The sequence below is a fragment of the Charadrius vociferus genome, unplaced genomic scaffold (assembly GCF_000708025.1).
Source record: "Charadrius vociferus isolate BGI_N301 unplaced genomic scaffold, ASM70802v2 scaffold736, whole genome shotgun sequence".
Taxonomy (NCBI): domain Eukaryota; kingdom Metazoa; phylum Chordata; class Aves; order Charadriiformes; family Charadriidae; genus Charadrius; species Charadrius vociferus.
Genome location: NW_009648857.1, coordinates 399,841 through 408,148, shown reverse-complemented (window position 1 = coordinate 408,148; position 8,308 = coordinate 399,841).

The following is an 8,308-nucleotide window of genomic DNA, read 5'->3' as shown; positions in this document are numbered from 1 at the left end:
CTCCAAAACCCAGGCTGGCCACCCCAAATTAGAGGGGATGGATGCAAGGGGAGACGGGGATGGGGCGTGCTGGTATCATGGGGTGGCCAAGGGTGGCTGGGGTGTGAGACACCACCAGCAGCTCTGTTTTCAGAGGGTTTGAAAAGCGGGAGAGACAGGAGGGGAGCTGCAATATCCCGGCATATCTTGGTTATTCAGCAGGTTAATGAGTCTGCAGGTGACCTTGATCTGCTGGATGGTGTGAGGAGCTGGGGTTTAAGAGATGGGCTTTTATGTTACAACTTAAAGAATGGACATTAATCCTCCAGGTGAAGACTGACGAGGTGGAGGAGCGGCTCCCACGCCCTGCAGACCACCACATCATCTAGCCGAGCGCCCACCAAATTTCCCCGCAAAGGCCTGCAAAGTTGCAGCACAGTTTTGCATCTGCCAGCTGGCCTCCTCCCACTCACCCAATGCTGGGAAGGGGTCTCAAACGAAAGGCATCTTTCATGTGATGTGAGGAGCTTTTCACGCAGCTGGCGTGGTGGAAAGGGGCTGGCAGCAGATGGGAAGCAGCACGGCTGCTGTGTTTTGGGACCTGCGCGGTGGAGCAGCCAGGGCTCTGGAATTCACAGTGTAAACTATTCATGAGATGTGATGGGAGATTTTTATTATCCTGCCAATAGAAACTTTTGAACTGAAGAGAAGGGGAAAGCTCTCGCACTGATGTAATTCAGAGAGTTTCCACTGATAACACTGGAGGTATGTGGACATACATCAACTGCGGTCCTGGCCCCGGTTCCTTCTCAAACGCAGTGCTACCCTAGAGTCTTCATTAACATCAGATTATAAACTCCTGTTGAAGAAACACGATTTATGAGCATCTTGCGTGTGAAGGCAGAGGTGGAGGTTTCCTGGACCATTTTTAATGGGTTTGCATTCAGGAGTAGGAGAAGGAAAGGCAAGCTAGGAAAGGCCTGGGCTGCAACGACTTCATGTGTGAAATAACCTTCGTCTGGCAGCTTTTAACTTTTCCTCATCGATCCAGTGAGGTAACTGTAAAATTACAGCATCCAAATAACATTGAAAAGCATTAAATAAAGCACAAGGCCAGAATATATTGCAGAATAAGTGGATAATGTGACATCAGTGTCAGTTCAACCTTTTGAAACTAGCAGAAAAGTTCTGAGGACATAAAAACATGTGCCATTATGTCATACTGCAAAGCATTAAAAATCCTGCAAAAACTAGACTGTACATTTATACGGATTTTAATTTCAGTTCATTGAAATGGATTTTTTGCTGCCTTGGTTACCGAAATTGGCCTAGTAAGCACATTACTTGGCCAAACCCCATAATTCACTCATTTTTCTTGACAGGCCTCTCAGGATCAACAGTTTCCACTGACCTGTAAGTCTTCGGGCCAACAGCAAACCTCTTTAGTGCAGAATTAAGCTGTGAACCTTGAACAGCAGCAGAATCAACATGATAGTCCTGTGATTACGATTTCAGCTTTCTTTTTAATAAATGCCCAGTGCTATTCCTGACACTAATTTTAGCCCGTTTTTAAAAAATTTTTGTGGCCAAGTACACATCCCTGTAGCCAACTATGTTTTGACAACAGCAAATACATAAGATGTTGGTAGGCTTGCATGTTGTCCCAAGAAGATGGTCCTGGGGCATCTAATAGTGATTATCTATGCTATGTGTTTTATTTCTCCTCAAGGGTGCCATTAGTCTATACCCCAATTGCATTAAAAAAATTGTAAGGTGCTCTTGAAGCCAGGTTGTGTGCAAAGTATTGTAATATGGGATAATGCTACATTGCTGATGCTATACTTTATGGTGACCAGCTATCTGACCCCATGCCTGGGGGTCTTCTGGAGGGGAAGCCCCCCTAAGAACTATATCATTTCAGTGCAATATTTAAAAGCATCTGGGGAAAAAAAAATAATCACGTTCCTTTAAGAAAAAAGCATGGCTTTCAGCGAAGTCATTTGAACATGCCTCACATTAATTAGTTTTTTTCCACACTGTACCCTTGTAACAGTTATAATTAATGCGTATACAATATTTATGTCTCTATTTTTAGGTTGAGGGAAGATCCAGTTGTTCCTTTGCCAAGCTGACGCTGCTCCCTGCTCGCTGGGGGGGGCAGGCAAAGTGGTCCAAAGGCATCCCATCCTCCCCGTCCAGGTCACCGACCCGCTGTGCGTCCGCAACCATCTCCATGACAGCAACCCAGCCAAGACACTCAGGGCTGTGCACGCGATGCCCCTGCCACCTCCTTGTCCCCTCTTGCTGTATGTGGCATTTCTTGACTTGGCAGCACTGTGGCTGCCAGCTCTGTGTCTCCTCTGCCCTCGCATCTCCTTCCCACCCCTTCAGGTCCTCTCCTGCTGCTCCTCTACCCAAATTCCTCAGCATTCATGGCAATGAACTTTTTCACCCTTCCAGCACCCCGAAGGACATTTTTTTTTTTTTCCAAAATAGGTTAACCTTTTTTTTTTTTTCCAGATTATTTTTTCCCAACTTTGTGACCTAAACAATTTTATTTTTTAACAAAGTTTACAAAACAGTTTTTGCTTTGAAGGGTCTGGGAGTTATTACAGTAACAAACCATTTATTTTCTCAAGCTTGAATCCTAAAATAATTGAAGCCCACAATTAGCCTGCGGATTAGGTTTCCATCCAAATGTATGCACTTCAGTAGTGATCACCTTTCTGTTAATTTAAAAGCAATAACCATTTAGCTTTGCTTGATAGCCAGGGCCCATATCCTGCTGATTCAGGCGAAATGCTGGGTCACAGCTTTCATATTGTGACATAAGTGTGATAGGAATACCTGCTGGAATCTTATCTAAACTTGCACTATCCAAATATTTTAATAGCTTCACGTATATTTTCTGGCTTCAACAGTTATAAAGACACTTAGCAAATGTGAGACTAATACATTTTTCCTTCCTAAATGCTTTTCTGCATCATGGGGAATAACTAATATTTTTGTAAAATATTAAGGATGGACTGCCAACCTCCCCACACTCCTCCCCACATCTACACCTTTCTTCAGTTAATAAAAAAGCAGAGAAACATTTGTTTTGAAGGTGGGGTGCACATCATCCTTACAAATAAAACACATCCCCCTTTGGAAATGACGATTTGGAAAGGAAATGTACCAAATGGAAAGAATTCAGAGAACAAGACTGATCAGAGGACCAGGAATCATCAACTGCAAGGAAAAGCCGAAGGATTTGGTATTGTTTAGTCTAGAAAAGAGGATTGTGGGGACATAGTGTCCAAATATGTAGAAGGTAGCTCTAAGGAGGAAATAATAAACTCTTTTCATATCCCCTGGGCTTAGGACAAGTTGTCATAGGTTTAACTGCGGAGGAGGCGGTTTCACTCAGGCATCAGGGAAAATGGTTCCAAATTGTGGGGACAATGCAGAGACAGGCTGTCAAGGCAGGCCGCACATCCCCATCACCACTCATTTCTAAGAACAAGTTATCCTGCAAGTTATCCAGGAGGCCTTTGGGAAAGACATAGGTAATGCTGCCTGATGATGAGGTGAGGTGATCTTCTGAGGTCCTTCCTAGACCTGCACCTTACATTTACCGTGTTGGAGTTGGGAACAGTTTGGACACACCACAAAACTGTTGGGTTTTGTCTTAAAACATTGGGATGCTGGAAGTAGCACTTGAGAGGTGGAGTGGTGGTGGTGGGAGCCTTGCAGGGACTGTGGGCACTCCTCCGCCCAACTCTCGCTGGCCACCCCTTTCCAGCAATTAAATCCTCTTGCAAAAAGCCAAACTTCATTTGGAGGTCGATGGTCCTCATTGTCCACATCAGCCAGAAGATCCAGGAATTCCTGCCCTTGTATAACAGACCATTTAATCTGTGAACTGTTAGCCATGTGGTTAGAGGCTGAGACAGACAGGAGAGCCAAGTTCTTGCTCGATGGAGTGCAGTGAAGCTTGGGCTTCCACCTTGGCTTACAGAAGCTGAAGATATCTACATCAGGTTATATTGAGTAATTCAACACTGTGTACAAGAAAAAGAGCCGTTTTCTCTCGGAGCCCCAGTCAGCAGGAGGATGTCTAGCTCATATTTTATTAATCTGAATCCGTTTTGAAAGCATCCCACTCTTGCAGTGGAACATTTTGCAGCGTGTTATGAAAGGACAACTAAAAATCTTGCCCATAATTTTTTTTTTTAATGTCTGTCATTCACAGCTTGACAGTCCCACAAGTTGTTAGGAAAATAGAGTTCTCTATGGTGAATGGAAAATAGTAAATCCAAGGAGGGATCAGAATTGCAATACAATCCATCAGTCTGTTAAAAACACAAACTGACAAAAAATATGGACCTCTGGGTTCTTAAACACACTTGCAGTAAAAACTGTCTGGGTTGTGAATTAGAGACAGTGAAAGTGATGCCTGAAATGAATCCAGAGCGAGGATGATAATGTGATAACTTTTATGGATGAGTGCATGTTACACTCGAAAGGGTTCCCTGTTCATGGGAGCTTCCTTCATGTTTCCTCAAGAGCCAATGTCAACAGTCCACTTTCTACTTGCAATAAATTTAAGTCACATCAGCCATAAAACAAAGATGTTCTATTCTTAATGCAACCCCAATAATTTCCCATTCTAGTTACTGTAAACGTTCCTGTTATGAGTGTATAATTCTCACTGGGCACATATATGCCAACCTGACTCATGTTACCTAATTTATCACTCTGTGCCTCAACCCACTGAAAGGGGAATTCGGCTGTCTACGTGGCCAATGCTTTGTGGAGCTCCAGGGAGTCTGTCAGCAACACCTGGCTATTAACACAAAAAATAGCACAGGTTATTTATGATCTGTATGCTGATAACCATGCTTCTCAACCGTAATTTTAGAACAAGCATCTGAAAACACCCTCTCATCAAATTTAAGGTGATAGGATATCTTTTCTCAAGAATATGTTGATGAATAGAAACCAACCCCAATGCTGAGCATCACTGTGAGGGCTATGGACCATGGGTTTTCCAGGAGTCAAGTAGTGTGATGGGTACGCGAGATTCAAGAAAGCTCAAGGTTGTACAGAAGAGATGTGTGTCCTGCACATATCTGAACCCTTAGTAGATGATTCCTAAAGTCAACCTCCCTTCTCTTAGTGGCACCTGCCTTTTGTACTCAGGATTACGCTGCAGATTCAGTTCTGTGTATTTCCATCACTACCCACCTAGCTGAGAGCAAAGTTAAACAGCTCCCGGCACAAGTGCTCAGATTTAGTTCAGAAATCTTGCTCACAAAGGGAAGAGATTAGGCCTTATCTTAAATGAAATGCTATCCTTTCATGTCTAATACTTAGCTCCTACGTGAGGTCCCTCATGGTGAATATCCAGTTACTGACTTTTAACTTTGCCTCGCAATTTGCAATTGAAAGACTGAACTCTGGACAATGACTGTAAGAAAAACTGCGGTGCAGAGAAATGAAAAATAAACAATCTTATGAGCGTATTAATGTGAACAAAAGAAATAATGCATAAAAATCAGAAGGAAGAAATAGGAAAAACAGGGAAATATGAATAGTAGGAAAATTTAAACGTCACTTGCTTATGGGTGGTGTTGATATCAAGCCATATGCATGTTGAGGTGCTTACGCCAGCCGAATTTGCTCACAAGCATCGTACTGCTTTAACTACACTGATTAGAAAATCAAGCTTAATTAAATCAGAGCAACGTTTGCATGCAGGAAGCATGCAGCCCTTCAAAGGCAAACTTCCCTTTGATGCTCTGGACTGAATTTCACACGGCATATGAAATAAGGCTGAAAGAGATATTAAGAATTGGTAGGCCTGTTGATAGGTTCCTCTGTAAGGCTGCTTCGTGAAAGTCTTCCCTCATATCTGGGCAGCAGGTGGGGCCACGGGAGGAGGGCTTGAGCTGGCCATGGCAGTGATACCGTGTGGAGCACCCAACGCTCAGACCCTCCCAGTACTTGCACCATCTGAGTTGTCATCTGGGGTCCCCATTCAATGTCACACTCGTCCCTGCTGCTGGAAACACGCCAAGTGCTGCAAATTCTGACTTCACATTCACATGGGGCCATCCTGTATTTCTGGGGTAGTGTGAGCGCATTGATCTTTGTTTCTTAGACAAGCTTTGGCAGAACTACCCAAGTGAGGTGTTTCCCAGTGCTTATGGAGTCTCTGAGGCAGAGCATCTGGCACAAAAGGCCCTGCAAACTTTAGAGCATGGGAAGGGACAGAATGGGGTATTTCCTGTTAATGTGAACCTATCTGCGCAAAGCATTAATAACCGCTGTGGCCTGAATCCCAGGACGTTTGCGAATTCCACTTAGCAACTACTCACACAGGGTTTAACAATTTTATCAGCAAGCTGCTGTCAAAACAGAAGGGCAGGGCTTGGTCTGGGCTTTCTTTTGCCCAGACCCTCCGGGACCACAGGGCATGGAGGATGCTCTCAGCTTACCATAACCTTCTTGGCAAGGAGGAGCAGCAAATACTGTGAGGATAAGCAATGAAGAATTCACCCTCTAGGGTAAACGCCTGCTGCTAGAGCTCCTGTGCTGAGTTCCAGCAACCAGTCTACCCATCCTGTTCTCCTCCCTCAACCTTTCCTTTCAGCCCAGCTTTTCTCCTCCTGAGTAGCTCCAATCTATCCAGGATAGGGCCCTAATTTTAGCTGCTCGCAGTGCATGACTAGCACGAAATTCTAGGTATTGGGATATTAAAACAGAAAGTTATTGCATCAGGTCTCATTGAAATACAACTGCCTCTGAAGTTTCCAATTTGGATCTACTGCATGGCTTTAATTGCACGAGGCGCTTGCGAGGTTCATAAAATTAGTGTTCAGGCAAACGTACCCTTTTGGGGCAGATTTGGTAGAATCACATTTATTCAGTGCAGGTTAAGTAGAGCTTACTCATTTCTAGCCTCACATAGTTCCTCGGATATCATGATTTTCTTGGAAGGGAACGTCCACTAGTGCTAACGCGTTTGGAAAGCTCATAAAAACTGGAGGTAGCTGCAGCCTGTGTATCTTGCATTTGCTATCAGTTCACTGTGGGTTTCCCTAATGTGGCAGATTTACGGGGGTCATGTTTCCATCTGGATGGGTTTGCCCATGAATAATTCTCCTCTGCCTTATGCACAAAAGCGATTTTCCTACAACACCCATATATTTCTCTGTCCCAATCCCTCCTCTGCCTTCCCAGTATTTTTCTTCACATAACACTGTGGTCAAGGCAACAGAAAGAAAATCTTTCTATGAACGTACATGTTATTTTCTGGGCCTTGCACATCTTTTTTTTTAGGGCAGGGCTCAAGCAGGATTTAGGTGGTGGTGATGACAGTTGATGCAGTTTAAGGACGGTTTGGTGTAAGTATATACCTCGGATTTTCATTGTTCAGACTTACATGGGTTGGAAATACCCAGAGCTGAGGCCAAAACTCAGACAGCGTTGCTGTTGTGAGCAGAGGTGCCCAGCAGGTGCCCCGTGGCCTGGCTGGTGTCTGAGCGTGCCTGCTCTGTGCCATGGGGTGGTAGGGACTGGGGTGGTTTGGGCAGCAGCAGCCCCATCCCCAGGGCTGGCTCTGCAAAAGCCCACACGGGAATCTCTGCATCCCTGGACAAGCAGTGAGGGAAAGGTGGTGATTTTCCCATTGGGAATCTCTGCACAGAGGCAGTTAACAGTTGGGCAGCGGCAGCACTGGTGATGCTGCACAGGCTGCAGTTGCATCCTCTCCCCAGCCTCCATCACGCCACCAATGTTCAAGTGTATCTCAAAATCCAAACTAAAATCAATAAATGAAGTCCTGATCTGCCAGAAAGAAACTGTCGGTTAAGCTCTGAACAGCCCTTTGGGAAAACCTATTTTTCCTGTTTCCTATTTTCACAGAATTCACAGAATTCACAGAATTCACAGAATGGTTAGGGTTGGAAGGGACCTTTGGAGATCATCTAGTCCAACCCCCCTGCCAGAGCAGGGTCACCTACAGCACGTTGCACAGGACAGCGTCCAGGCGGGTTTTGAATGTCTCCAGAGTGGGAGACTCCACCACCTCTCTGGGCAGCCTGTTCCTTATATATAAGGATATATTCTCTCCATATATCCTTAATCCTGGCCCCAGGAGGGCAGCTGACTTCCCTGTGGGATGGGTCTGGTCTGCAAATGGGGTCCTCTGTTCCCCTCAGAAGGGAGTCACCTACTACAATTACCTTTCTTTTTTTTCTTAGTTGAGGAAGTCCTAAAGCGTGGGGGTGAGTGACTAGCCCTGGGCGACTCACTGGATGGATCATCCTCCCCATCCTCATTC